Source organism: Prionailurus viverrinus, unplaced genomic scaffold (assembly GCF_022837055.1).
Source record: "Prionailurus viverrinus isolate Anna unplaced genomic scaffold, UM_Priviv_1.0 scaffold_76, whole genome shotgun sequence".
Taxonomy (NCBI): Eukaryota; Metazoa; Chordata; class Mammalia; order Carnivora; family Felidae; genus Prionailurus; species Prionailurus viverrinus.
The window spans coordinates 382711-410378 of record NW_025927638.1 but is presented as its reverse complement, the minus strand read 5'-3'; the positions used below and the strand labels follow the sequence as shown (position 1 = coordinate 410378).

At 57.0% G+C, this 27668-nt stretch overlaps 1 pseudogene; it reads left to right on the top strand.

Moving 5' to 3' along the window:
* The first annotated feature begins 639 nt into the window (after positions 1–639).
* On the top strand, positions 640–27668 carry LOC125159874 (IQ motif and SEC7 domain-containing protein 1-like; annotated as a pseudogene).

The window sequence follows — 27668 nt, the reverse complement described above, 5'->3', positions numbered from 1 at the left end:
AAATGATCACTTGGTTGAAGAGATGTAGGAGCAGATATGGGGACAGGGAGGGGAAATTCAACTTGTATAAAAAAAGGCACTGGAGTAGTTAAAATAGGTACCTGTTGATTTAAAGAGGTGAGAAGCCAGTTAACCTACCGTTCCGCCCACTTTTATCCCAAGCTCTTTTTATGCTCAGTGGCTTGTGTTGAGGGAAGCTGAATGCCTGAGGCATGGGGACATGCCTGCTCCTGGGCTGTCTTGTCTGGAGACAGAGACTTCTCCAACCTCATGCTGTGTCTTCAGTATTCTCACAGCCATCCTGGCTGGAAGAACTTCCCTTACAGCCTCCAAATCCACCTGCAAAGCAAAGAGGTTGTGTCCTGTATGGTCACCATCTGCTCCTGCAGAATTTTGGGCAGAAGTAATTCCTGCATCCCCCAAGGCCAGCCACACAGAGGTTCAGGGTGCCCTGGGGGTGACGTACCTGGCAAGCACTTCTGCCCCTGAACCAGTGGCCTAAGTGAGCCATTATGCAGAGCAGTCCATACAGAAGGCTGAAGTCGCTCAGGATGCAGAAGCCGGAGGTTGGGCACAGAGCCCAAAGTGGGACACGAGGATACCAGTGACCACCACACCTCACCTGTTGCCCTAAGGAGCATGGGCTGGTAGGTGCCCATGGGCAGTGCCTACTTGATGTCTGTCTGAGGAACCCGGAGTCTGAAATGTGCCCCATATATGTGGTCCTGGGCCTTTCAGAGCTGTGGCTTTACTCCCCACCCCCTACCATGGTCCTGTCCTGAAACTCCATCTGCCCTGAGTCTCGTATCCATTTGGATTTAATGCATGGTTTACCCAACAACAAATCAAGCCTACTCTGGGTTCAGGGCCCATTCAGAGGAAAACCATATTCCCCCTGTGGTCTCCACAGTGCTGTGGGGTCTGGCCCACCCTCCCTGCTGATCTTCTGCCCCTCCCCTCACGACCCCACTCTCAGCCACCCTCAAGCAGCTTCCTGGTCCTCAATTCTACAAAACCCATGGCTGCCTCAGGGCTTTTGCATGCACTGTTGCCTCCACCTAGGAAGCTCCTTAATAACTTAGGTGCCCAATGTCACCTGCTCAGAGATGTCCTCTGTTTCACCCGCAGGAGACCTTCCCTACACCCTCCTGCCATCATTCTGTCCCTTTGTCCTTGAGACCAAGGGTTAGAGCCTGCCTTTGTGCTAGGCATTCGTTCATGACCAGCCCTGTTCACTGCTATCATCCTGAGCTGGGCCTAGTGAAAAGTAGACTCTCTGTCCTTAATCTTTGAAGAATCCGCATTCCCATGGCCCCTTGTAAGACTCTCCCTCCAAAGTGCATTCCACTTTCCCTCTGCATTCTGCTCCTCCCCGGGTAGAGGAGCCCCAATCTTGGAAGTCTGACATGCTGTGTGATGTTGGCAGGCTGGGCCTGGATCTGGGCCCCATATTGGGGACTCAGGGGAGGGACCAGGCAGGCCCCAGGGTGGGTGGCTGATGCAGGGTGCCTGAGCGAGGAGGTCCAGGCCAGCTCTCCAGTCATTGCCACACGGGAGCACAGGCCCAGGGGTGCCAGACGGCCTGATTTTTCAAGAGAAGCCAGAAATCTGGATTCTGTGTTGAGCTCTCCCAATTTCTAAATGCTGGCGACTAACTAGAATTCTTTCCGCTAATGTCGCATGAGCTAAAGAAAGCCCATCTGTGGGCTTGCCACGGTGACCCCTTGCCACAGGGCTGGGGTCCTGTAGGGGCTGGCGTGGAGCAGGGCTGTGAGGGAGCATGGCCTGCCCTGACCACAGCATGAGCAGCTGAGTGGCTGGGGAGGCCTGGGACGGGAGCAGTTCTAGGTTGGATACACCAGAGTCATGGGGAGGAATGGGGTATGTGGCAGGGGGTGGAGGTGGGGTCCCACCAGGGGTGGGGGAGCAATGCTACTCTGTCACCACTTCTGTGCTGGGCCCAGCTGGCCAGCAGTTGCTCCCTGCCAAAACTCCTGAAGGTGATGTTAGGGTGTGTGGTCATCCTGGGGTAAAAATAGCAAGGTCACCTTGCAGCAGGAAGTTTGCTTTCACTGGCAGGTGGAAATACAGTATCTGCTGGATGCTGCTGTCAGCCAGGAGCTGCGTGGTTTACAGGGACAGGTGGACACTGGCTCTCACCTTCCAGGCTCCTGGGGGACAGCAGTACACAGATCTCTACCTGCTGGAGCAAGGGAGGGGGCGGCTCCCAGTTAGCGGGTAGCCCTGCTGACCTCACCCCTGCACGGTGCCAGGTACACCACAGCGGTTCCACAGCTCCTCGGGCCCATCTGAGGCTCGGGGGTTGTCAGAGGACACCTGCTTTCCAAGGGTCACACATGCGGCCCCGTCACACCACCCTGTGAGGTCAGCCAAGCCTGTCCTGGGCCTCCTGCCCAGCCCCTGAGGGGGCTCCCTCCACCACAGCCCACCAGGGCCCCATGGCTCCCAGTGCAGGTGGACACACTCAGCCCTGCAGGGCCAGCCCAGCCCTTCCCGGAAACTCCCTTTGCCCAGGAGGGGTCAATGCTGCACCTTTGCTTCCTCTCCCATAAGTTGGAGCTAGTCACGAGAACCTTCCACGGTGCTTACCGCACAGATCATTCCAGGCACCTGACTCTGTTCAAACTCAGGAAGTCCTTACAAGGGTGATTGAGGCCCCTGGTGAGGTGACGGGGCTGTCAGGCTCCTAAACAGCCCAGGTTACAAGAGTACCAACCGGCAGGGGGAGTGTGAGAAGTAAGTTAATATGTGTAGGTGCTTGGACATTGGTGCTCAGAGTAAGTGCTCAGCGCCTATTAGAGACTGTTTACTCTCGGTGGGTGGAGGGCAGGCCAGCATATGCTGGGCAGGGGGTTCCAGTCTGCCTGGCTGTGAAGTACAGGCAGTGCAGAGTGGTGGGGGGGCGGGGAGGGTCCCTGCTCCAGCACCCGTGCCCACACTCCTGCCAGTGGCCCAGTCCCAGCCCACGCCCGTTGCACAGTCTGGGCACTCCCGGGTTCCCCCATATTGCGGGCTCCAGGCGGAACAGGATAGGGCACTTAGGGTACCCAGGGAGGAGAGAGGCAAGCCAGGAGGGGCTGGGACAGCCAGGGCTAAGCCTTTGTCTCGTCCCATCCCCAGGAAGCCTGAGAAGGGTGTCCAGTACCTCATCGAACGTGGCTTTGTGCCTGACACGCCAGTGGGGGTGGCCCACTTCCTGCTGCAGCGCAAGGGCCTCAGCAGGCAGATGATCGGCGAGTTCCTGGGCAACCGACAGAAACAGTTCAACAGAGATGTGCTGGAGTGAGTTCCACGGCTGGGGGGGCGGGGGCAGGGACCTGCGCCGCAAGCAGCGTCAGATTCGCCTGCTTGCTGGAGCATACACCCAATCCTCCCCTTATCTCTTTATTGCTCTGAGACACAGACGGACGCCCCCCGCGGGTTCGTACATCACACCCTACCGCATACATGCGTGCTTGCACCCTCGGGCACCGTCTGTCACACATGGACCCCACGGGCCCCCTGGCACACACCCTCAGCACCTCCATCCCTCTCCAGCAGAGCCGAGCCACTGCAGGGCTGGGGGGTTGGAGTTCTGGGCTCCCTTCCCCAGCCTGGCTGCCAGCTGTCCCAAAACGCCCTCAGGGCGAGGGGTGGGGAGCCCAGAGAGACCCCCGGTGCCTCCCTCCCCTGCCTCTTTCCTGCCTCTCCTGGCTGGGAGATCTCAGGGTGAGAGTCCAACCATGGCTGATGGCCAGAGCCCTCCCAGCTAAATGGAACTCTGCAGAAAGCCGGGTTTCCAACTCCCTGGAAACTGCCAACAGTTTGAAAACCTCGGACCCCAAATCTCTCCATTCCTCCTTGAGACTACCCTGAGTAGACAAGCACCCTGCGCTTGGACCCTTGGGTCTGTTGTAGTGCAGTTACTGTGCACAAGCCCTGTGTCTTCCCCTCACAAGCAGGGGTCGGGGGATGCCGGGTCTCCCTAACTCCCTCTCTCAGAAGAGGAGCCAAAGCTGCAGAATAGCATGGCACAGGGTGGCTCAGGGCCTGGGGGAGCACCTCCAGCCCGTTGAGGATTTTCCTGACCAGGCAGCTGCACAGAGATGTAGGCCAGGAGCAGAAATCAGAGCAGGGTAAAGAGCGGACTGTTAGTAACAAGGGCAGCGCCCTCCATCCGTCCAGCTTTGCCCCATGGGATGAACGAACAAAGCAAGGGGGGCGGGCTCAGGCCTGCTGGGGCAAGGTGCCTCTGCAATAAGGAAGAGCCTGGCCATGCGTGTTCCCGCCATCTCTACACTTCCCTGGGAGGAGGCGGGCATCTGCCTGGGGCCTCTTTTTTGGCTCAGGGAGGGGCTGGCCTCGGTGCTTCCCCCCATCCCCACACACACACCCAGACTCACATACACACGTTTGTCCTCATTTGGGCACACGGACACCCACTTGTACACACAGGTAGATGTGCAGGCACACAGGATGCAGTGAGCCAGGCCTTTGGTGGCAGCTGGCTGTGCCTGGCACCGGGCATGCCCACCTGGGCTGCTTTCTCCCTGCTTGGCATTTGTGTTCCCCCATCAGGAAAAGCCTGCTGCATTGTTAGTGTGGCTAGTGCCCCTCTCTCCCTTTAACCCAGCCTCAGGAAACAGTCCAGGGGAAAGCAGATGAGGTCCTTAGAGAATTGGGCCTTAGGCTGTCTTGGGCCAGCACCCCCCATCCCCTGCCCCCGTTCCTGCGTTCCCCCACACACACCCCAAGCTGGCTGCTGGTGGTAGGAAATCCAGGCATTGTTCTTCCCCATCAGAAAATAGCAGCAGCCTGAAGAAGTAGCAATCCTAACCCCACCCCCCAACCCCCCACCCCCACCCCCCACACCAGGCGTCCAGCTCAGATGCTAGTCAGCAAAATTACTCCATGTGACCCCCTCCCCCTACCCCACCTGCTCTGCCCCAGCCTCTGAGGATGCTGCCCCGAGAGCCGTGAGCACTCAGAGAAGTTGGGGGCAGCACAGTTTATGCCCAAGCCCATGGCACCCAACAGAAGGAGGGCGGCCCTGGAAGTGAGGACTAGGCCCCCCATGGCTGAGGCCTCTGCAGCCACACCTGAGGTGGCCGTGGCTTTGTTGCAAATGGATACACTAGATACCAGAGCCTGCTGAGTGGGTCCCTGGTGCAGACCCCGCCTTCTCTGTTCAGGAAACGGAGCATGCTGTGCTGGGGGGCAGAGCTGGGATGAGTGGAATGAACCAAAACCCGGTTACCAGTGCCTTCTGTCAGCTCCGCCTCCACTCGGCGGATTGGCAGATGAGGATGGCAGAGGTTCTCCAAGATGCCTCTCGAAAATCCCCGGCAAAACCCAGGCACCTCGCCCCAAACCCTCCACGTGGGAGGACCGGCTCAGGGCAGAGTCACTGCCCGGCGAGTTAGCACCCTGGGCCTCCGCTTCCTCCTGGAGAAGATGGGCACGTGCTCCTGGCATCCCTCGCAGACAGCCCGAGCAGACCGGAGCAGTAACGTCTCACTTTGTGCCCTGTGGACGTCTCGCTTTGTGCCCTGTGGACCAAAGAGCCGATTGTTTGTGCTCCGGCGGCCTTTATCAGGAGCAGCCATAGGCTCTGTCTGGCTCCTCTGTAGAAAATCACACACGTACGAGGTGCCCGGGTGGCGCAGTTGGTTAAGTGTCTGGCCCTTGATTTCATCTCGGGTCATGATCTTGCAGTTGTGTGACTTCAAGCCCCACGTCGGGCTCTGCGCTGGCAGCAGGGAGCCTGCTTGCAATTCTCTCTCTCCGTTGCTCTCTGCCCCTCCCCCACTCACGCTGTCTCTGTCTCTCTCAAATAATTTTTAGAAAAAAGAAAAAATTACACACATAGATATAAGCACTAATGTATTCCCATAGTTTCAGGGGGGTCTGTAGACATCCCAGAAGCATGGGGGTCTTTGGGCTACATAATCTGAAGTGTTTGCTGATTGGAGGAAGCCGGCGGAGGACCCGCCTGGACAAGAGGCGGCCGGCCGTCCCGGCTCCAGGCAGCTCAGCACCTGCCCCTGCACTGACTCCCTTTGCGCTCCGCCCCCAGCAGGAAGTCCGGCAGAGGCCCTGCGGGCAGCAGGCGCTGACGTGGCCTTGGTGTCTCTTTCCAGCTGCGTGGTAGACAAGATGGATTTCTCTGCCATGGAGCTGGACAAAGCTCTCCGGAAGTTCCAGGCACACATCCGGGTCCAAGGGGAGGCTCAGAAGGTGGAGCGGCTCATCGAGGCGTTCAGGTCGCGGGCGAGGCAAGGCGTGGGTGGGTGTGGGCAAGAGGAAGGTTGCTGGTCGTGAGGCCCAGGGCCGGGGCCCAAATCCCCCTTCACCCCCTCCCCTAAGCAGGGTCAGGTGACCTTGCCCTTGCCTGGGGAGATGAGGCAGTGGCCCCTTCTGCATGCCAGGGGCTGTGCTGGTTATTGCCAGAAGCAGACTTTTGGACAGTCCGCCTTCCTCCAGGTCCTCATGAGCGTCACTCACTCGTGAGCCCGTGTCCCCATCGTCTGCCCATTCACAGAGGGCAGCGAGTCTCACACAGTGACCCAGAGCACAAGCTGCAGAGCCACACAGCCTGGCTGTAGCACCCACTCCACCACTTACTAGCTGTGTGACTTTGCCCTAGTGACTTCATCTCTCTGTGCCTCCCGTCCTTGCCTATAGAGTGGGGATAACGAAAGCACCTACCCTGGACAGAGTGGAAGGACTGAACCCCTTTGGACGTGTGGGCACGCTTAGCCCATGCCTAGCATGACAGAGCCCACAGTCAAGGGCAGCTACGACCCTACAGTCATTCATCCTGGGACTGTGTGCACAGTGACTGGGTGGGATCCTCTGTGCCCTTGCTGGGTATGGGACACACGAGTCAGCCACTGACCCAGCCCTCCAGGCTCAGCACCACTGGTGGGGCCAAGGTAGGGAATGAGGACACAATAGGAGGACAACTCTGGGGCCCTGAGCGGGGGGTTGTTCAGGCACTTCCTTCCAGGAGGGCTTCTTGGAGGTGGCGGCACTAATGGAAAAGGCAGGATTGAAGCCCACGTCATCTGAGCTGTGATAGCCACTGCCTTAGTCCTGGCACCCCATGGTTCTTCTTCTCTGATCTGCCCCCCTCACCCAGCTCCCCCTGAAGTCCCCAGTGGATGGGGGCCTCTTGGAGTTTGGGGCAGGGGTGCACATTTGAGGCAATGAGAACAATAAGCAGAATACATTAGTGAGGCTGTTGCTTCAGCTGCTGTAACAAAGATGCTCCAGCAGCCGTGGCTGAAACAAGATGGAAGTGCATCTCCCTCTGAGCTGGCATGAAGGAGGCCCAAGCCGGGCTCCCTTCATCTCAGGGTCCCAGGGAGCAGGGCCAACACCCATCACCACAGGGGAGAGGAGTGGGCTCTGCCTTTTAAGGTACAGCCTCTAAGATGCCCACATCCCATCTGCTCTTATCCCATTGGCCAGAACTTAATCACCTTCTGGGCTGCATCCAATCCCGAGGGAGACTGGAGCATGCAGTCCTCGTCCTAAGAAGGCATTGCCAGCCTAAATACAGGTAGGAGATGTAACCAGTGTGAGAAGGAGAGAGTGGATAGAGCGGCACTCTGCCTGGCAGGTGTTATTTACCCCCGTTTACCAGATGCAGAAACTGAGGCTTGTAAGGCAGCACCCAGCCTCAGCCATTAGGTGCCAGGGCCCAAGTGATCGTGGCTGCCGTGCGTGAGGGCTAGACCCACTCCCTGCCCTGACTGAAGTGGTCCTGACCCTGCTCCCTCTCCCGGCCCCCAGCCAGCGGTACTGCATCTGCAACCCTGGGGTGGTTCGGCAGTTCCGGAACCCAGATACCATTTTCATCCTGGCCTTTGCCATCATCCTGCTCAGCACAGACATGTACAGCCCCAACGTCAAACCTGAGAAGATGAAGCTGGAGGACTTCGTCAAGAACCTGTGAGGTGAGCAGCCCCGGGACCCTGGCTGTGGCATACAGCCGTCCCACACTCTGCACACACACCCGGCTGGGCATGGGGCCAGGACGTGAGTGCGCTGGGCACAGGGCAGCGCAAGGGAGCTGGGCTCCAGCACACCCAGCCATCGCACACAGGGGCCTTGGGCAAGCACCGGCTCCACAGACAAGTCATCCTGAAGAGGGCAGACTCCTGTCACGCTCCGTGACACACACTGGGAGCATGGACGGAGTGACCCACACCCGGGTCTTGTGCTGTGATGGTTTTAGCTTGTTTCGCAAAGATGCACAGGGATTTGACAGGTGGGCAAGCTCAGCCCAGCTCAGGAGGGCCAGGCCAGACATGGTCCACAGAGGCGGATGGGGTGATGTGAGGGAGCACAGTCAGGAACAGGGAAGGAGGGGGGAAGCCAGGCAGGGGAGGGGCCGGGCAGAGAGTCTGTGCCACCATCCCTGCCGTGCCCTCTCCTACACTCCGTGTTCCTCATGAAACTGACTTGACTTTTTTTATGTTTATTTTATTTTTGAGAGAGAGAGGGACAGAGTGAGAGCAGGAGAGGGAGAGAGAGAGAGAGAGAGAGAGAGAGACACACACACACACACACACACACACACACACACACAATCTAAAGCAGGCTCCAGGATCCCGAGTTGTCAGCACAGAGCCTGACATGGGGCTCGAACCCACGAATCGTGAGATCATGACCTGAGCCGAAGTTGGACACGACTGACTGAGCCACCCAGGCATCCCCTGACTTGCCTTTTGTGTGTATTTTTTTTTAATTTTTTAACGTTTTTTATTTATTTTTGAGACAGGGAGAGACAGAGCATGAACGCGGGAGAGTCAGAGAGAGAGGGAGACACAGAATCTGAAACAGGCTCCAGGCTCTGAGCTGTCAGCACAGAGCCCAACAAGGGGCTCGAACTCATGGGCAGTGAGATCATGACCTGAGCGGAAGTCGGACGCTTAACTGACTGAGCCACCCAGGCGCCCCTTGTGTGTATTTTTAAGAGGAACCTTATATAAGCACACTGTAAACAGGAAGACCGTATCATTTGCCACACGTAGGCAGCCATTGTAAAAATGAATTCAGTGGACGAGAACACCAGGCCGGGGCGAGTGGCCCATGTTAGACAGGTGCTTACGGTGGGCAGCAGGAAGGAAGGCCTTCCTGGTGTCGTTGCAGAGGAAAGGAATTGAAAAGTAGATGGCTGTCTCCCAAGTGGCACCATGTTAGCTGACAGCATGTCCTCGTTTACCTGGAGTCCCTGCAAGGAGGAGGAGGGATTATGTCCCTTTCCTTGGGAAACACCAAACTGCAGCAGGCTGAGATCCCCTTAGGGTGTCATATTTTTTTAAAAAAAGGAAAAAAGTTGGTCTGAATCAGGTCCAACTTTGTCAGCTTGTTGAGCTATTTTTTTTTCCTATCCAGTTCTTTAAGTCTTCTGAACTGATGACAAAACTTTAAGTTTTTTGATCTTTGTTGCGCCATTTAAATTTCCTATAAAACCACCGCTCTGTCGTCCCCTTTCCTGGGGCAGGAAGGCCCACCGGGGTTTGAACTGTCCTGGTGCGCCCCCTGGTGGTGGGTACCCTGCAACAGGCCAGCTAATGGGGTGCCCATCCAGAAGAGTGCCAAGCTGCCCGCTTTTCCCAGCTGGGCTCCAGGCCCTGATCAGTCAGGGAAGCCAAGGGGCAGGGCTTGGTTCAGACCAACCAGACGGCCATCCCCTGCCCAGAGCACTCATGGTGTGTGGCCCTCTGCTAGATCTCAGGGGTGCTGTGGACCCCAAGGAGTTCAGGTCTTAGCTACAGTTCCCAGGAAGCTAAGGAGTCTGGGAAATTTCTTAATGGCAATTCAGCACCAGAGCACGAGAGTGCAACCAGCAGATGCTTTGATGGGACAGGGGCTGTCTCTCCTCACAGGGCTGAGCCTGATTCTGGTCTTCACAGGGTCCCCCGTGGCCTTAGCGTGTAGCCCTGTGCTCCCTCGCTGCCCAGAGAGCAGGCTGTGTGCTGCACGCTGTTGGTGACCCCATGCGCTGCAGTTTAAAGGTCTTTGCGATTTGACTCTGATTTTTTTTTCTGCCTTTAGACCTCACCCACATAATTGGGACTCCCCTGTATGGGGAACAACAGGAGCAGCCTGAAATGATTAGCCCAGAGGAGAGAAGTCCCGGGGAGGGAAGGGTTGCTCAGTCAGATTGCCAGTCGGCCACCCTCACATCAGTGGCTTTGTCGTTTGTATCCAGCCTTGCACCCGACCATCCCAGCAGTCTGGGGGAGTTATCATCCCACTTCTCAGGAGATTGAGCTGTCGGCTGTCTCCCAAGCCTGGACCGTTCCCTCCAAATCCCATCTTTTCAAGCCAGGAACTCAGGAGTGTTCTCTTCAGTCTTCCTTGTGTTCAGAAGGGTAGCCAAGGCAGAGGGAAGGGATCTGCCCAAGGTCACGTCCATGGGGGCAGGACTCTGGTCTCCCACAGCCTGGCTGGTGCTCCACACCAGGCAGACGTCCAGCTTGGTGTTTGTAGAAGAGACCTTTCCCCCTGCACACACTGGGCACATTTTCTCTGGAATTCCTCACTCTGGTTCCCCCGGGGAGACTCTCAGCAGGAGTGCCTTTGGGGGGTTGGAGGGTAAGCGGGGGAGGAATCGCTCACCAGCATGGCAGCCAGACAAGCAATGATTTTCTTTTATTGATGTTTGTTTTTAAGTTTTCTAGATTGATTTCTTTTTAATGACTATTATCCTCACATAGTTTCAAAAAAAAAAAAACCACAAAGTAAGACAAGCTAGCAATCAAATTCTTTGGTATTTACCCAAAGGAATTGAAAACCCCGTACATCCACACAAAATCCTGCATAGGATGTTTATAGCAGTTTTATTCATAGTTGCCAAAACTTGGCAGCAGTCAAGAGATGTTGTTCGGTGGGGGAACGGATACATAAACGGTAGTCCATGCAGACAATGGAATATTATTCAGCACTAAAAAGAAAAGAAGCCATGAGAAAACAGGGAGGAACCTTAAAAATGCATACCACCAAGTGAAGGAAGCCAGTCTTAAATGGTTGCATACCATAGGAGGCCAGCCATATGACCTTCTGGAAAAGGCAAAACTATGGAGACATAAGAGATCAGTGGTCACCAGGGGTTGGAGGGAGGAGGGGTGGAGGAGGTAGAGCTCGGGGGAGTTTTCGGGCAGTGAAACTATTCCACCTGACTCCGTGGTGGTGGAGACGTGTCGGTAAACGTTTATTATCGAACGCACAACACCAAGAGTGAATCCCAATGTAAATTATGGATTTCGGGTGATAGTGTGTCAGTGTGAGTTCACTGGTTCTAATAAATATATGACTCCGGTGTGGGAAGTTGGTAGTGGGTGGGGGCCGGTGTTACAGGGAAATCTCTGGGCTTTCCCCTGAATTTTGCTGTGAACTTAATTGCTCTAAAACACAGTTCTAAAAAATAGTCTGGTTTTAAAAAATGTGTGGGGTGCCTGGGTGGCTCAGTCAGTTGAGCGTCCGACTCTTGATTTCAGCTCAGGTCATGATCCCAGGGTCATGGGATTGAGCCCTGTGTTGGGCTCTGCTTAGGATTCTCTCCCTCTCTCTCTGTCCCCCCCTCTTCCCTCTGCCACTCTCCCCGCTCTCACACTCTCTCTGTAAAATTAAAAAAAAAAGTATGAACGGTCAGTAGCAGAGCCCCTCCCACCCCTACCTGTGTGCCCAAGGCCACACCCTCCCCCTTACTGTTCCGTGTCGGTTCCCTGTGGTCATCCTCATTTTCCTGGAAGCTGTGTGGTATTCCATTGCACCCGTGCAGGGATGACTTAACCAGTCCCCTATTAATGGGTAAATGGGTGAATCCCAGTCTTCTGCTCTTTGGAAACCATGCTGCCATGAGTGCCCTGGTCTGTGCATCATGGCCCATGGGATAAATTTCCCCCGGACTCAACCAGTGGCCCAGAGGGGCTTTGAGTGTATATTTGTGACCCTCCCACCATCAGTGGCTGGGAGGCCCCTTCCCACAGCCTCGCCAACTGCGCAGGTTACCAAACCTCTGGACCTCTGCCAGTCTGTGGTCTGAGGACTGGCGTGGGGTTGCATTTCTCTCTTGAGTGGGGCCGAGTTTTCCTCGCAGCAGTTTTTCAGGGTATAGCGGAAAGGGTGCATGCCTGTCGTCAAAACAACCTGGCTTCAAGGCCAGACCCCAGCTTCTGCGCACGTGATGTGGGACAACAGCTGGTGGCGCTGCTCAGGTGCACAGAGTTCTCACTTTCTGGGAATGCAACACCGCTGCTCTGTCTTCTTCACGAGACCTCCGTGAAGTCACACGTGCTCTTGGTGGCCCACTTCACCGAGGACCCCCAGCGCAGAGACTCGGTCCCACAGCTCGTGAGGGGCAAAGCAAGAACTTAGGCCCACGCCTGTGGGAGCCGAAAGCCACAAACACCAGCTTCACAGCCACCCCCAACCCCGGACCCTTCCCTGAGCCTTGCTTTCCCAGCTGCGGAATGGAGACGGTCACACCCACCCAGCGGGGCCATGGTCAGGATTAGCAAGCTGATGTTTACAAAGCCCTTGGAGCATGGCTGGAAGCTGGCACAGCCCTCTGTGTGCTGATCTGGGTGGCTATGCTGGCCTTGTCCTGGTGGAAGGATCCTAGGGCATTTCATAATTGACTGAAGGTGTTCAGTGGCTGTGGGTCTGGAAGGTCTTTGGTTCTGCTGAGGATTGATGAAAGGGATTGATATTCTGATTGGGTTTAGAAACTTGGTAAATCAGGGGTGAGCCTGGGGCCCCGAAGCTGAGTGGTGCCACAGCCACCCAGACCCTGGCCTGCCCTGATGCCTGGCTACTGTCTCCTGCCCAGGTGTGGACGATGGTGAGGACATTCCCCGGGAGATGCTAATTGGGATCTAGGAGCGCATTCGCAAGCGGGAACTGAAAACCAACGAAGACCACGTGTCCCAGGTGCAGAAGGTGGAAAAGCTCATTGTGGGGAAAAAGCCGGTATGTGGTGGCCCTGCATCCCTGGCTCCCTCACTCCCACCCACCCCCCCTCCATGCGACCCCAGGCCTGCCCCACTGGCATTAGCTTTGGACAGGGGCCCTGATGCCATTTGGAACCTGGCTTCTTCGGCGCATAGTTGGGGGGGGCGGTTCCTTTAGGTTTAGGGTGGCTCCTGCCCAATATTGGGGAATAATAACCATTGGCCCTGGGTTATATTTAAAGAGAGCCTGAGGCTCTTAAGAAACCAGCCCAGGGGTGCCTGGGTGGCGCAGTTGGTTAAGCATCCGACTTCAGCCAGGTCACGATGTCGCGGTCCGTGAGTTCGAGCCCCGCGTCAGGCTCTGGGCTGATGGCTCAGAGCCTGGAGCCTGTTTCTGATTCTGTGTCTCCCTCTCTCTCTGCTCTGTCTCTCTCTGTCCCAAAAAAATAAATAAACGTTGAAAAAAAATTAAAAAAAAAAAAAAGAAACCAGCCCAAGTTGCGCAGTGGTCCCTTGGTGGCCTGGGAATGCTCTTATCGGCCTTTCCAAGTTCTGGCAGCGAGGAGGTCTCCTGAGCTGTGTGTGGCATGTCTGGACAAAGGCTATGGGAACGTGCCTCTGGAGGGGTGCTTACCTACTCGGATGTCATCCCATTAGCTCTCTCAGGTCCCAGGTGCATGCTTTGGATCATTAATATCTTTTCTTGTTTGTTTAATGTTTCCCATATAGATTGGATCCCTGCATCACGGGCTTGGCTGTGTGAGTATCCCTCTGCTTTTACATCCTGGCTGATATCCCGCCCCGGGTTGGGGTTGGGGTGGGAGCAGGGAGGTCCACCATGTTCTGTGTTCACCTCCCTGCATCCCCTGGTTCCCAGATCCACAATTCTGGCTGCTTGAGTTCCTTTCCGGAGTGATAAGAAATTTGATTTTCATAGTTCTCCCAGCCTCGAACCTCTGCAGGCCCAGACTGCAGCCACCTGGGGAGGGTTGTGTACCGTCAGGCCAAGGCAGATGGTGTCCCTCCCTCTCACCCGGCCCGGTTGAGCACAGAGGCCAAGGCTTGCCTCCGACCCGAGGCACTGTGCCCAAAACAGATGAGGCTGATGGGCCATTGCAGGCCTGCCCACCCAACCCGCCCTCTGCCGCCCACACTCCACTGTCACCACCTTGAGCAGGTCTGCCTACCTGCTCACCCCAGGAGCAGCAAGGCTAGCCTTGCAGTCACGTGGCACTTTCCTTATGTGTCCGTCTTTACCCTTCACCGGGCACCTGCACTGCAAGAGTCAGCATCACAAACCTGTCTGCTCCCCCCTCTTCCCACCTTGGCCTAAAGACAAACCAATAGACGCTGCCGTGGCCAGCCCTCACCCACCTCTCCAGCCCCGCCTCCCGCCATCCTCTCCCCTTCACGCTTTTATTCCAAACGATGCCCCTCCCTGAGCACGCCAGCCTGGGCCAAGCCCTTCCTCCCATCTTCCTGATGCACTGAGCTCGGGCCTCCCACCACCAGGGCACCCGTTGAAGAGTGAACCCTCCCTGCCATCACATCCCTTTACTAACCCGCTGTGTCCTGCGTGAGCCTGGGTGCTCTCAGAGCCACCACTGGGCCTCCCCAGTGACTTGTCCTCACAGCCCTTAGGCACCATACAGGTTGTACCTGGCCTTGCGAGTGGCTCGGACTTCAGCAGAGTGGGGGCTCACATGAACTCATGGCAGGCGTGCTCCGCGTGGAGGCCCAGGCCAGGCCCCATGGGGTGGTGTGGCTGCCAGCCGAGGAGTTGGGGCAGGGAACCATCAGAAGCGTCGGGATTCTTTAGGAGGGGCCTGGAATCCTCTCTCCTCTCTGCACCTTCCCAGTTGTGTGGCTGAGGCAAGTTGCTCAACCTCTCTGTGCCTCAGTGTCCTCATCTCAAGTAGACACTCTGGAGAAATCCTCGCCGGGACTAACAGGCTTGTGTGTGTGATGGGCACTTTATGGGGACTGAGAAATCACAAATTCCTCACTGTGGGGTCTCCGGTGTGCACGTGATGCTCTAAGATGTCTGGGACCTGCCTGAAGGAAAGGAAAGGAAAGGAGGTGTCGCGAGAGGCAGGGACGCTTTCCATGGCCCTTCAGGAGAGCTCCTGAGGAAGAGCAGGGAAAGTTGCAAGGAGTCCAGACATGTCTGCTGTGTGCGGTTGGTGGGAGAAGGCGTTTTCGAAGGCCAGGCCTACAGGCTGGGTTCCCAGTGCACAGGGACTGCAGCGGAGGGGCTAGGGGCTGACGCAGCACTTCCTCCCCATACAGGTGCTCTCTCTGCCCCACCAGCGGCTGGTCTGCTACTGCCGGCTCTTCCAGGGTCCAGACCCAAACAAGCCCCAGAAGCTCGGGCTGCACCAGTGAGAAATCTTCCTGTTTAATGACCTCCTGGTGGTATGTGGTTCCCCAGAGTGTGTCATGGCTGGGACCCGTGGCTTGGGGCGGCCTTAAACTGCAGCTCCGGTCTCCCATCTGGCCTTGTGTGCCTGTGCTTGGGGAAAGGCACCCACGTGCGTGGGGTGGAGGTGAAGGGGATGGAGTCAGCCCCACGGTCTTGGGTTACAAGAGGCAGAATCTAACTCACAGTGCGGCTGACGAAAACGGGGCTTCGTCAGCTTATGTAAAAGCCCAGAGGGGGGTGTGGGTCTTCAGCCCCAACTATTTATAGAAGCTTACACAGCGTCAGTGGGACTCCTTTATTAGGCTCTCTGTCTCTCAGCTGCGTGGGCTCCCTTCTCAGGAGCTCTGTCCACAAAGAGAAAGTCAGTCTCGGCAGTTGCAGGCTTAATCCTGCCCCCTCCCTGCATCCCCGGCCACCAGGGGGATTTTCTTGGGAAGAGTCCGGGCAGAGGTCTCACTGGTTCCCATGCCCATGCTTGAGCCGCTCACAGGGGCCAGGCAGGTGCAGTGCTGTCTCATTGGCTAAACCTGGGTCACTGCTCACCCCCAGGAGTGCCAGGTGGCAAAGAGGGGGTTCCCCAAAGGGAAACTGCAGAGGTCTTGCCCAAAAAAAGGTGGCATGGATGCTGGGCTTTATCCCCGGGGATAAAGATGCCCCTGGAGACAACGGGGGGAGACTGTCCCTTGGTTCTTTGTCTCTCCTGCATGCCCCGGGCTTTCTTGCTAGAGGCCCTTGTCCCTGACCCCTACCTGCCTGAGGACCAGCCACTTCTCTCTGACTGCTGAAGTTGGAATCTGGACCTGTGGGTTTCAAGTCTTTGTCAAGGGTCCCTGACCTCAAGCGAGTGACTTCAAATTCCTGAGCCTCCATTTCCGCCTCCAAAATCTCTCAGGCAGTCATAGAGCTCAGGTGGGGTCCTGGGTGTCCGAGCCCGGCCTGGCGCCTTCGGGGTCACGTGCAGCGTGGCGCCTGCCACCTCTCTGCTGAGGGGCTTCGTCGCCAGCCAGGACGACAGCTGGGATTCATGGGAGCGGAAGCCAGCATCCATGTCAGGATGTGCCTGGACACACAGGCCTGCCCTGCCCCAGAGGCCTCCCGACCTCTGCACTCCCGAGAGGGTTTTGACGTTAGTCTCGGTCAGAATCCCGAGCGCCCAGAGTTGCCCCTGAGCGGTGCAGGCGATACGACTCAGCCTCTGTCTCTGGCGGCCCCCAGGTGACCAAGATCTTCCAGAAAAAGAAGAACTCGGTGATGTACAGCTTCCGACAGTCCTTCTCCCTGTACGACATGCAGGTTCAGCTCTTCGAGGACCAGTGTAAGTCCGTGCTGGGGGCCTGCCGTGGCCCAGCCGCGAGTGTGCGTGCTGGAGCACTCGTCCACACGTGGCCGTGTGCCACGTGGCGGAAACGGTGTCACAACTCCCACCTTGTAGTCACGAAGTGCTGTGCTCCCCAAGGATCTCCCCCTGGGGATCTCCCCCAGCTCTCCCACGTGTGTTCCGTATTCCTGCTTTGCCAGCAGAGAGAAGGTTGCAGGCCAGGGGTCTGACGAGCGACAGTACCTGGGGAGAATTTGATAACATTGTACATGGTGGTGATCGCCTTTGCTTTTGCCCCTACGTCTTCTTACCGTGTGGTTAAGGTTGTTTTTAGTTCAGGGCGGAGTGGATTTATGCCAATAAAGTGTTGCCCGGAAGACACCAAGTAAATGGCACAGGTGATGTGCAAACACAGGCAAACAAACAGGCGCAGGCAAGGCCTGGGGGGCTGTAGGACAGGAGCCCGGTCCTGAGCAGAGAGCCCGGGTGCAAATGCGTCAGGACCTAGCGGTCCCCGGGCCACATTCCCTTTGTCTGTAAAGTGGGGTGACTTTACCTCAGGGACTTAGGTGAGTCCATACATGAAGTGCTTAGAGCAGGATTTATTCTTAGGTGTTATTGGAGTCTTCTCTGGGTATGAGTGGGCCATGGGGCCTGAGGACTTGGGGGAGGAGCTGACACCCCCACTGACTTTTCTCTGTTGACCTGGTCTTTCTCTGATACCCAAGCCCTTCCCTTTACCTTTCTCCCTCTTTGTCCCGTCCCTGTTGGAGGTCCCTGAGCTGTAGGCTGAGCCAGGCCTCCTGAGATGGGGGGTGAGGGGGAGGTCCTGTTGCCCTGCCCATTTTGCACCGGCCCCAGGGGAGGACCGTTCCAGTTGAGCATCATGATATCTCCAGCAGCAGGGAAGCCCTCATCCTCTCAGACAGGTTGCCAAGCTACCGTCTGATCCGCTTTCAATCTGCAGGTTGAAAAAGAACCAGGGACCTGTGCCTGGGCCATCCCTGCCTTGCCTTGGTTTCTACCAGGGTGGAAGGTGGCCTCAGGGAGCATGGTGCCACCCCACATTGTCCTGACCGGCAGGCCCTCTTTCCAAAGGGGTGGCGGTGGTTGTGATGCTCCCAGCAGTGGGCCCGACCAGACTGAATCCGCAGGCAGAGGCTGTGCCCTCCTCGTTTTTACATTCCCAGAGCTCAGCCCTCAGCCCTGAACCCACAGTCCTGGCATAAGCCCAAGAGTCAACACTGACATTTCTATGGGACATGCCTTCGTAGCAGGGATCTCAAAGTGGTAGCTGTGGGTCAGTCACAGCCCAGTTATGTATTTGGTTTAAACATTTTAAAAAATTTGTTGAGCTGATACTTAATATCTAAAATTACTAAAATTGGGGGCACCTGGGTGGCTCAGTCCGTTAAGCATCCAACTTCATCTCAGGTCATAATCTCACAGTTCGTGAGTTTGAGCCCTGCATCCGGCTCTGTGGTGATGGCTCAGAGCCTGGAACCTGCTTTGGATTCTGTCTCCCTCTCTCTCTCTTTGCCCCCTCCCCCCTCACACTCTGCCTCTCTCTCTCTCTGTCTCTCTCAAAAATAAACATTAAAAAAATTAATTAAAAAACAAAATAACTAAAATTTTAGATATTTTTGAGTTTTCTTGAAAACCGAGAAGGTTTTTGCTAGGCCCACATTCCCACGTCATGTGGCTGTCATGGGCTGCACGCCCCTCCCCCCCCCACTCACTCTGTTGCTCAGTCTCATGTGGTTTACTTCCTACATTTATTGGAACACACTAGGCATTTGAGTTCCCAGCCTTGACCTAGGTCTGAGCAAAAGTGGGATTGGTGTTTGGACCAAGAACCTCCAAACATCCAGTAGCTGATGCTTGATTCCCGCTGAGGAGAGAGGCGCTACCAGGGGACCAGAGCCACAGAGACTCTGTGAGCTTGGAGGTGGCACCAGGCAGGTCACAGGCCAGAAAGACCGAGCACTCAGCATAGAGTGCATTGGGTATGGGGTGCCCATGAAGCACCCAAGGGAACTGAGGGTCTGGAGGCCACTTGTGAGAGAACAGAGCTCAGTGTGCACTCAGAATTGCCCAGGGAGACCAGATAAGACTCCCCCCCAGCACAGGACACTGACTGTGACTCCCAGACTCCACCCCTGGCCATTCTCAAGCTTCAGGCAATGACCAAGGACCTTGACTTGAAGGGTCTAGGCTCCATGACCTTCAGGTTGAGGAAGGATGGGGGCCCTGACCTCTGTTCAGATTGGCCAAATCTGCCCCAGACTTCTGCATAGAACAACACAGACCCAAGTCAGGAGATGGGGATTTCCTGGCAGTCTCTCTGGTCTTCCCTGTGGATGCCTTTCCTCCCTGGTTAGACGTGTCTGCTGAGAGCCTGGACCCTTAGACTTAGCATTTCCTTGACCAGCAGAGAGAGTGCAGAGAGCACCCAGGGATCCATGGGTTCTTCTCCTCCCCTTCTCCTTTGTAGACTACCCCAATGGCATCCGGCTCACATCTGCTGTCCCCGGAGCAGACATCAAAGTGTTAATAAACTTTAACGCTCCCAATCCTCAAGACCGGAAGAAGTTCACCGACTACCTGCGGGAGTCCATCATGGAAGTGCAGGAGATGGAGAAGCACAGGATACAGTGTAAGTCCCAGGCCCCCTGGAGAGGAAGAGCCAGCAGCCCCGGCATCTCATGGGACTTGCTGGATGCGGCCGTTGGCTCCCATCTGGTGCCAGGGACTCTGGGGGCCCACAAAAGTGAGGTGCCCTGGTCTCACCTGGCCTTCCCACAGCCCTATGACAGGGCAGCCCCCGTACCCGGGCCGGAGGAGGTGGCGTGGGGAGGGCAGCAGAGGCCTCCACGTGAGAGTGGGGGCTTCTGCGGCCCAGGCCCATCCCGCCTGTGGGACCACCTGGCATGCCCTGAGAGAGCCTGGTTTCCCCGTCGCCCCACGAGACGAGATTTCCTGGAGATCCGGAGCTGATCTCGTTGCCCCTTGGTGTGCTTATTCTTCTTTCGTCTTCCATGTCAGGGAAGTCACCACCAAGCCCATCCTGTGGGTTTCATCAGACCTGATTATCATCTTTTCTCTCCTGGCTCCAAGCCTCACTCCCTGGAGACACACAACTACCCCCACCTTTGGGCCCCACCCACGGCAAGGTTGGGTTACCCCTTGCTCATCCGCAGACCCAGGCCAGCCAGTCTCCTTGCCAGCCCTCAAGCCTGCAAAGTGACAGTCTTTCCTGCAGAGCCCAAGGCCCGTGCCTCTCCAGCCTCCCTTTCAGAGTTTCCTCCTGGCTCCCTTTTGTCAAAGGCAGCGTTCACACCTTCTCTTTCTTTCCCAAGACAGCCGTGGGCCCTGACTTTTCCTCAGGCCAAACAGATGGCAGCTGGGCGCGATGCCAAGCCTACACAGAGGGCCCAGGGCCTCCCCCTCAAGGCTTTGTTTTCTCACTGGTCCCTCGCCCCCTCTGTTTCAGTGGAGCTCGAGAAGCAGAAAGGCGTCGTGTGGCCCAGCATGTCCCAGTGCTCCAGCCTCAAAGCGGAGTCCGGCAAGGGACGCTGAGCCGAGCCTGCCTGGATGACAGCCACGCCAGCGGTGAGGGCCTCAAGCGCAGCGCCCTCAGCAGCTCCTTGCGGGACTGTTCCTACGTGGGTAAGAGCAGGCCAGGACCCCCTTCCTAGCCCAGCACACGCAGGATTCAGACCGGGCAGCTGGGGCACACGTTGCGTGCCGGGAAAGGACCGCGGTGGCGGCTGGTGGCGGCAGGGCTCGGACGGAATGCCGTTGGGTTTCCCGTGACTGTCCCCAGACCGTAGTAGCATCTGACCACACAGAGAGGGCGTCCCAAAAAGGCCAGAGGAAACAGGATCCGGTTGTCAAGGCAGAACAGCCAGGAGGTTACCCCTATTCTCCCTTTCTTCTTCTAGGGGTTTTATTTATTCTTTTATTTATTTTCCAGAAACTGCTCTCACACAGAGTGAGCCAGGCCCCACTGATGGATGTGTCCCTTGCCCTCTGTGCTGCCGCGTCCCTGTGTTTTATGCTGATGAATGAAATGGAGTAAAGCCCTCGAAACTGTGTTTGGAGAACCCCCTCTCCCACTGTCCCTGGTCTAATTTCCCTCACGGAGGTCTCCCTTCCTGGGAAACCCGGGCCCCCATCCGGCCCAGAGGCAGTGGCCGCAGCTGCCCCCTGGATGTCGGGGCGGTGGGGAGACGGGGGGAGCCCTGGCACAACCGTGGTTTTTGTTACTGTTTCTTTGTTTCTGTGTGTGTTTATTTGCTGCCAGCCTCTTAACCCCTAAGCAAGTAGCACCCCTAGAGCCTCCCAGATTTCCCAGGGGAGGAGGTGTGTCTAGAGTGTCAGGGAGCTTTTGGGGGCAGCTCACCCGGCCGGGTCCCCTGGGCCAGCCGCCCGTGAGTGTTGTTCAGCCTGCTTTGCCTGCAGTGCTGTCAGAGAAGCTGTGGAGGGACAGCCCCTGAAGCCCCCCAGTCACGTCTCAACAGGCAGCTTCTCCTGGGAGGAGGTTCCAGCTACAAAGGAGCAGAGGTTACAGGACGTTGTCCCACAGAGGGCACGCGGCTCCGGGTGTCCCGGCTCTAGGAGCCTGATTGCAGGCCCTGGGTTGTTGGAAAAGACCCTCTCGGGCCAAGATCAGCCGCCTCCTCTCCAGGGGCCCGGCAGCCCCCTCCCCTTCTCGGGGCCTCACCCGCCCCACCCTGCCTTGGACATTACCTTGTGGCCAGCCCTGGGCCCCGCTACTAAAAGAGCCCAATCATGACTCCATCCCACACCTGCCCCACCGGCCGCACTGCCTCCCTCCAGCTTACTCATTTCCCAGAAATTTTTTTTCTTTTTTTTCTTTTTTTGAGTTGGAATTTTTTTGTCCTTATTTTGTCCTGCCATTTTTTTTTTTCATAGTAAAAATCAGAAATCCATTGCCAGCATGAGGGTTTACCCAGGGTTTCTCAACCCCAGCACCATTGACGTTTTGTGCCAGATAATTCCGTGCTGTTGGAGGGTGCTGTCCTGTGCACTGCAGGATATTTACCAGCATCCCGGGCCTCTACTTACGAGATGCCAAGAGTATCCCCACCCCCCAGTCATAACAGACAATAATGTCTCCAGAAATTTCCAGGGGTCCTCTGGGGGGGGCAAAAATCACCCCTAGTTGGCAAAGTGCCACGGGTTGAGAACCACTGGTTTTCCCTATGGCTTGTTAAACCCAGCTAAACGTAATTGGACAGCTCTGGGCCTCTGCAGGCTGGGAGCCAGGACCTCTGTTTGGGTTTGTGCAGTGGCGTTAGGCCTGGCCTCTCTGTTCCCTGATGCAGCACCTGGAGGGCGGATGGGTCCCGCCCAGTCCCTCAGGTAACAGTGGCTCTGTTGAAACCGAGGCTCCCAGCGTGGCCAGCCACACCTAGGACTCCAGCTCCTGGGGGTCAGATAGAGCTGCACCCCCAGGCCTGTGTGAGGGACAGAGAGCTGAGGTTCAGCTGCTTTCCTTCTATCGTCGCCGTTGCCATTGTCGTTTGGACATTCCGAACTAAGGAAAACTCTAGGGATTGAGTCTTCCCAGGAGACCATGTGAAGAATCCCCCGGGAAGGCAGCCCCCTGTCCCCAGGAAGCCTGGAGGGTGTGTTTGAGTCCTGGCAGCTGCCAAGGCCCCAGACTGGGAGCCCTCCACGTGCAGTCTCCAGAGGGAGACCGGCCAATGTCAGCAGCCATCCAGAAAGATGCTGGGCTCAGCACCCAAAGACGTGCCCCGGACTGGGTCAGAGTGAAGCTCTCCGGAGGCAACGTCACTCTCCCCACCGTGGCCCTCACTAAGAGGGCTGCTGGAGAAGAGGCAAGGCCTCGGGGATACTCTCTCCCTTCAGGAAAGCTAGCGCTCAGTTGTTGGCACGTCACTGCTCTGGGGGCGTCTGCCCTGGACCTGCAATCACATGTCATTCCGGGTGACTCTCCACATGGTCTTCCTTCGTCCGGGATCCATGCTCATTTCAGTGGCACCAGAGCCCTGTCGGCCTGCGATCAAGGGCCTGCGTGGACCGGGGACACAGGTGTGACTGCGGCCTTAACCCCTGGCCCAGATCAGTCAAGTCATGATGGACACTATCCCCAAGCCCCCAGGGTCCTCCTGCCCCTCCCAGCGAAGCTGCCCAACATCAGTCTCCAGAGAGAGGATGTCTCCCAGAGGCCATGGGACCTGCTCGCCCCTGTCATTGCTCCGGGGCCTAGCCAGAGACCTGCCATGTTCTGCCCCAGGGAACCCGGGAAGCCCTCTCAGGGGAGATTTGGTGGCTCCTGGTGGCCAGTGTCCAAAGCAGCACCTGCTCAGCCTCCAGCATTATTAAGGACCACAGGGTAGGACCCTGGGTTGAGAGCTCTTGCTGCATTCTGTGCCGATACCAAGAAGCAGGAGAAGGCTGTGAAGAGCCATGCTGGGAACTCCTTCCAGACGTGGTTACTGATCCTGGCCACAGTTGGCCTGGCAGGGCCTGATCAGGTTCTGGGAGAGGCACTGGGCGGGGCAGGGCTCACCTGTGGCTGGTGCAGGACCCCTTCCCCCACCAAGAGAGAGGGAGTGTAGCAGGAGATAGAGTGCAGGTGAGGGATAGTGTGGGTGCATGGGTGAGAGCCACTTTCCCAGCATGCTTCACCTCCATTAGCACATGATGTGCACCTGTTTGCACACACCCGGACACAGGTCTATAGTGAGCAGGTGTCTGTGGGGTGTGCCCATGACTAGGGGCTTGACTGCAGACAGCAGTGAGGTAGGGATACCTCACATCTCATGCTTATTTGTGAAGTTGAAAAGATGGATTCTGAGAAACTTAGCATCACTCAAAGACATCCAAGTTAAAACTGTCCTAAGTCTTGGCCCACTTGGGGGCAGGAGGAGGAGGGTTTTGTTGTACTTCAGGTCAGATACCACACAGAGCCCCTAAACCTAGCTCCAGGCCTGGCCTAAGTCCCCTTGAGAGAAGCACATCAGTCAGAAGACATTGCTGGGCACTGGTGGGGCGGGCTGGCCTTACTGTGTCCCTGGTTTTCAGTTAGGGGAGCCCTCTAGGCTTCGAGGGGCCAGAGAGCTGATTTTAAAACCGCAGAGACAGCAGAGATCTGACTTCAGCATTTCTGCATGGTGCCACAAGATCCCAAGTATCTGATGCTCACGTCTACCCTACTCAGAGGAAGGCGCGTACCCATTTCACAGATGCAGAAACTGTGCTAAAGAATCAAAGGAGTGCCAGGTGGGGTTACCTCTTCAGCCAAAGAGCCTCGTTCTGCTCTATGTCCCTGGACCACTGTGTTGGGACAAAAAGCAGGAAGGGAAGATGGCCAGCCTCTCTTCTCATACGAGCTGAAAGATGAGGATATGTGATGACCCTCATCTTTCTTCCAGCTGGGAATAAGGGCCAGGTCCTACGTGGTTCTCCCTGGTCCTCAGCAACTGGTGGAAAACACTCTTGCCCTAATCTTCTGTGTGGCCCTGTCCTGAGCGAGCTCTGAAGCCCTCTCACACATGCCAGGGTCAAGCAAAGTTCCCAGCTGGGACTCAGGTTTGGGGGTTGGCAGGCCAAGCAAAGGGACCGAATGTCCCCCGAGTCCACTGTTGTATGCCCAAGATCAAGGCTCCGTCCCAGTACACTCAGATGCCACGGTGAGGCCTGAAGGACCCACAGACCCACTCTCTACCCCACACAGGGTCACCTTCTTGGCCACAGAGAGGCACGTAGCAGCCTTTCCATCTTTCAGGCTCCTGGGCTCACTCAGCCTGCATTCCGCTCAGAAGGCAGCATGGCCAAGCTTCCCAGCCCCAGAGATGGACAGGCAGACCTGGGTGTGAGTCCTGCTCGCTCACTGTGGAATTGGACAGTCGGTCCATGAGCCTCAGCCTCCACCTCCTCCTCCTCCTTGGCACAAAGGGACACCTGTACTGCATTGCTGCGGGGCTTGACCAAGAACAAATGTGTTCGGCTCGTGGCCAGGGCTGCACAGGTGGAAGCCTCCAGAACATCAAGTGGGCGGCCCCTTCTCTGTCCCCTCTTCCTATCTGCTTTCCTGAGGGCTGGACAGAGACCGGACCCCGAAGCTTGGGCACCCACCATTTTTGCCAGCCTCAGTGTCCTGCAGGAATCCATGGAGAGGGCCTCCAAAAGGACCCTGGAGGCCAGGCTGAGCCTTAGGCCTCCAGAACCAAGAAGACACAGCCTTCCTGTAACACAGCCAACATATATTGAGTGCCTACTATATGCCATGTGCTGGGAGGTAGTAGAAAGCCATGGGCAGGCAGCGCTCACAGCTGAGGGAGCACTTGTGGCATCTGGAAGAGCAAGCAGTACCCGCAGAAGGGAAGCAGGACTCTGGGCTCTCCCAGCAGACCCTGACCCTGCCTCCTGCCCCTGGCCAGGGCACTGCACAAACCAAACAGTTGGCTCCAGAGGCACCAGCACATTTGAGCTCCCCAGAAGGAAAAGACAGGACACCAAGTTCAGTTTCCTCCTAACCATCAACCCCACCCTGTCTGCAAGGGGGGAGATGTATATGTATGTGTGAATATGCATATACATATGTATATGAAATCCACGCAGTCAGGGCCGCACAGGACCACATCTTGTTTGTTTTGAGCCATTGGAGAAGCTGCCCCTGTCCCATCCCCTGTTGGCAGGTGGCTGGAGCACAGGGCATCTGGCCCCCGCCGTGCACGCGCCCCAGCCCTCCTGGAGGCATCCCCCCCACCCCCCCCACCCCTCCCACCAACAGACTGCCAGTCCAGGAGAAGGGGTATCAAGTTGGGGCTGGTTGAAAACAAATTTTTTTCTTTGAACTCCCCCTCCTTTTTTTTTTTTCTTTTGAAAGTCATTACTGCCCTCCCACGGGCTTCCCTACGGAGCCAGTCCTCCGACCCTCCCCCCCGCCTGCGGCAGTGGTGACCCAGGGCCAGGCAGGCGGCGGCCCGGCCTTGTGTCCGTGTCTAACCTCTGGTATTGCATGTTCTGGGCAAGGAGGCGAGGGCGTCGCAGCAGTGCGGGATCACTCGAGAGCAATGTGGAAGTAAGTAGGAAGCGCCTACGTCCAGCTGGCTGTCGTGTGTTGCCTCCCCGATCCTTGGTTTATATCTGTAGTCTTTTTTTTTTCCGTTTTGCTCTTCCTTCCCCCTACTGCACAGAGGCGCAGACACGCCCATGCCTGCCTCAGCCCCAGGGCATGCCAGCTTCCCCCTTCCTAGAATCGCCCATGACTCTCACCGCTTGTTTGGGCTGGACCCATGGGAGGTGGGGGTGGTTCTGGATTCTGTGTTTTAGTTCCCGCTTAACCCCGTCCCCTGTGGCCCCCCAAGCATGGTTAACATCCCGGCTTCCTGGCACTCCCCCACCCCCACCCTGGGGCCCCCGCCTGCGGACACTGCTCCTGGGTGGGAAACACCGCCCGCCAGGCATCTGTGCACCCTCCACCCGCACTGCGGGGGGCAGGAGGGTGGGTTTTCCCCATCTCTTGACTTCCATGCTCCGCCATCCCCATCGCTTCCTTCCTGGAGTTCCGATTGCTGTGTGTCTCCAGTCAGGACATCATGGAATTGCTTAGCTAGCTCGGGGGAGGAAAGCCATGAGAGGAAGAAAAAATTCCGTGTGGATTTCATGAGATTTCATTCATCTGCCAACCATTTCTATATTCCTGTTCACATCGTAACCTCAGCTTGCAGACCTTTTTGTTTCCTTCTTTTTCCTTGTTTGGTTTGCAGTAGGTAGCTGCAGTGAAATGCCTAGGCAGCCCCCCCACCCCTCCAACAAGGACAAGGTTCCCCGAGCCCCCCGCCCGGTCCCTACCACCAGCTTCCCAGAAAGCTCGGGGCCCACACAGGCAGAGCAGATGGCGCAGTTTCAGCAGGAACGGGGTTCTTCTTCATGCACGTCAGCCCAGCCTACTCCACGCAGCACATGGCGCTCACAGGCACCCCCGGGCTGGTTGTTCTGATCCGAAAGCTCAGGCCGCCTTCCATATCAGGACAACAGCAGAAGTCACACTTGTGCTGCTGCTGCTGCTGCTGCTGCTGCTTTGACCAGACAGGAGCGTCCCTCATCCCCTACCCCATCCCCACTCCTCTCAGTGGAAGGCCACCCTGGGTCCCTGTGGCCCCCAGTCACATGAGCGGAGGTGGCACTGACCCAGCCTTACCCAGCCCCACCCTCTGCAGCCAGAGAGTTAACTAAGGCTTAGCAGTCAGTGGGTGAACTTTTTACATCAAAAAAAAAAAAAATCATTCTGACATAAGTGCTGTAAGGTCTTTTAATTTTGATTTCTATGAATTTCCTTTTTAGGGGTCCATCATTAGCAGTCCTCACATGCGCCGGAGAGCTACATCAACACGAGAGTGTCCATCTCGCCCACACCAGACTATGCCTAACTCATCCTCCCTCCCGGGCTCCTTATTTGGGAGTAAGAAAGGGAAGCCCCCTCCCCAGGCCCACCCGCCCTCAGCCCCTCCCCAGCCACCCCCCCCACCCACTGGGCCTGCCCCACGCGCAGCACTCTGGGGCCAGCCACCACCAGGGGCCTGCTGAAGGCCTGCCGCAGGCCCAGGTGCACGGGCACCACGCCCAGTACTGCCACGTGCAGCAGAATCTGCCCCCCTACCACCACCACCACCACTACCACCCCCCCAGCACATCCAGCACGCACACCAGCACCACCAAGGCCCCCACGGGGGGCACCCACCCTACGTGGCCCACGTGCACAGCCAACCCACCACTGCCCTCGACCCATGACGGCCACCCAGGGCCACACGGGCCACGGCCATGCAGCGCACCACCACGGGCAGCCCCCCGCCCCGCCGCCCCCCACCAGCAGCAAGGCCAAACCCAGCGGCATCAGCACAATTGTGTAGACAGCCTGGGCAGGGTCCCAGACTGCCCCGGAACACCTGCACACCACACA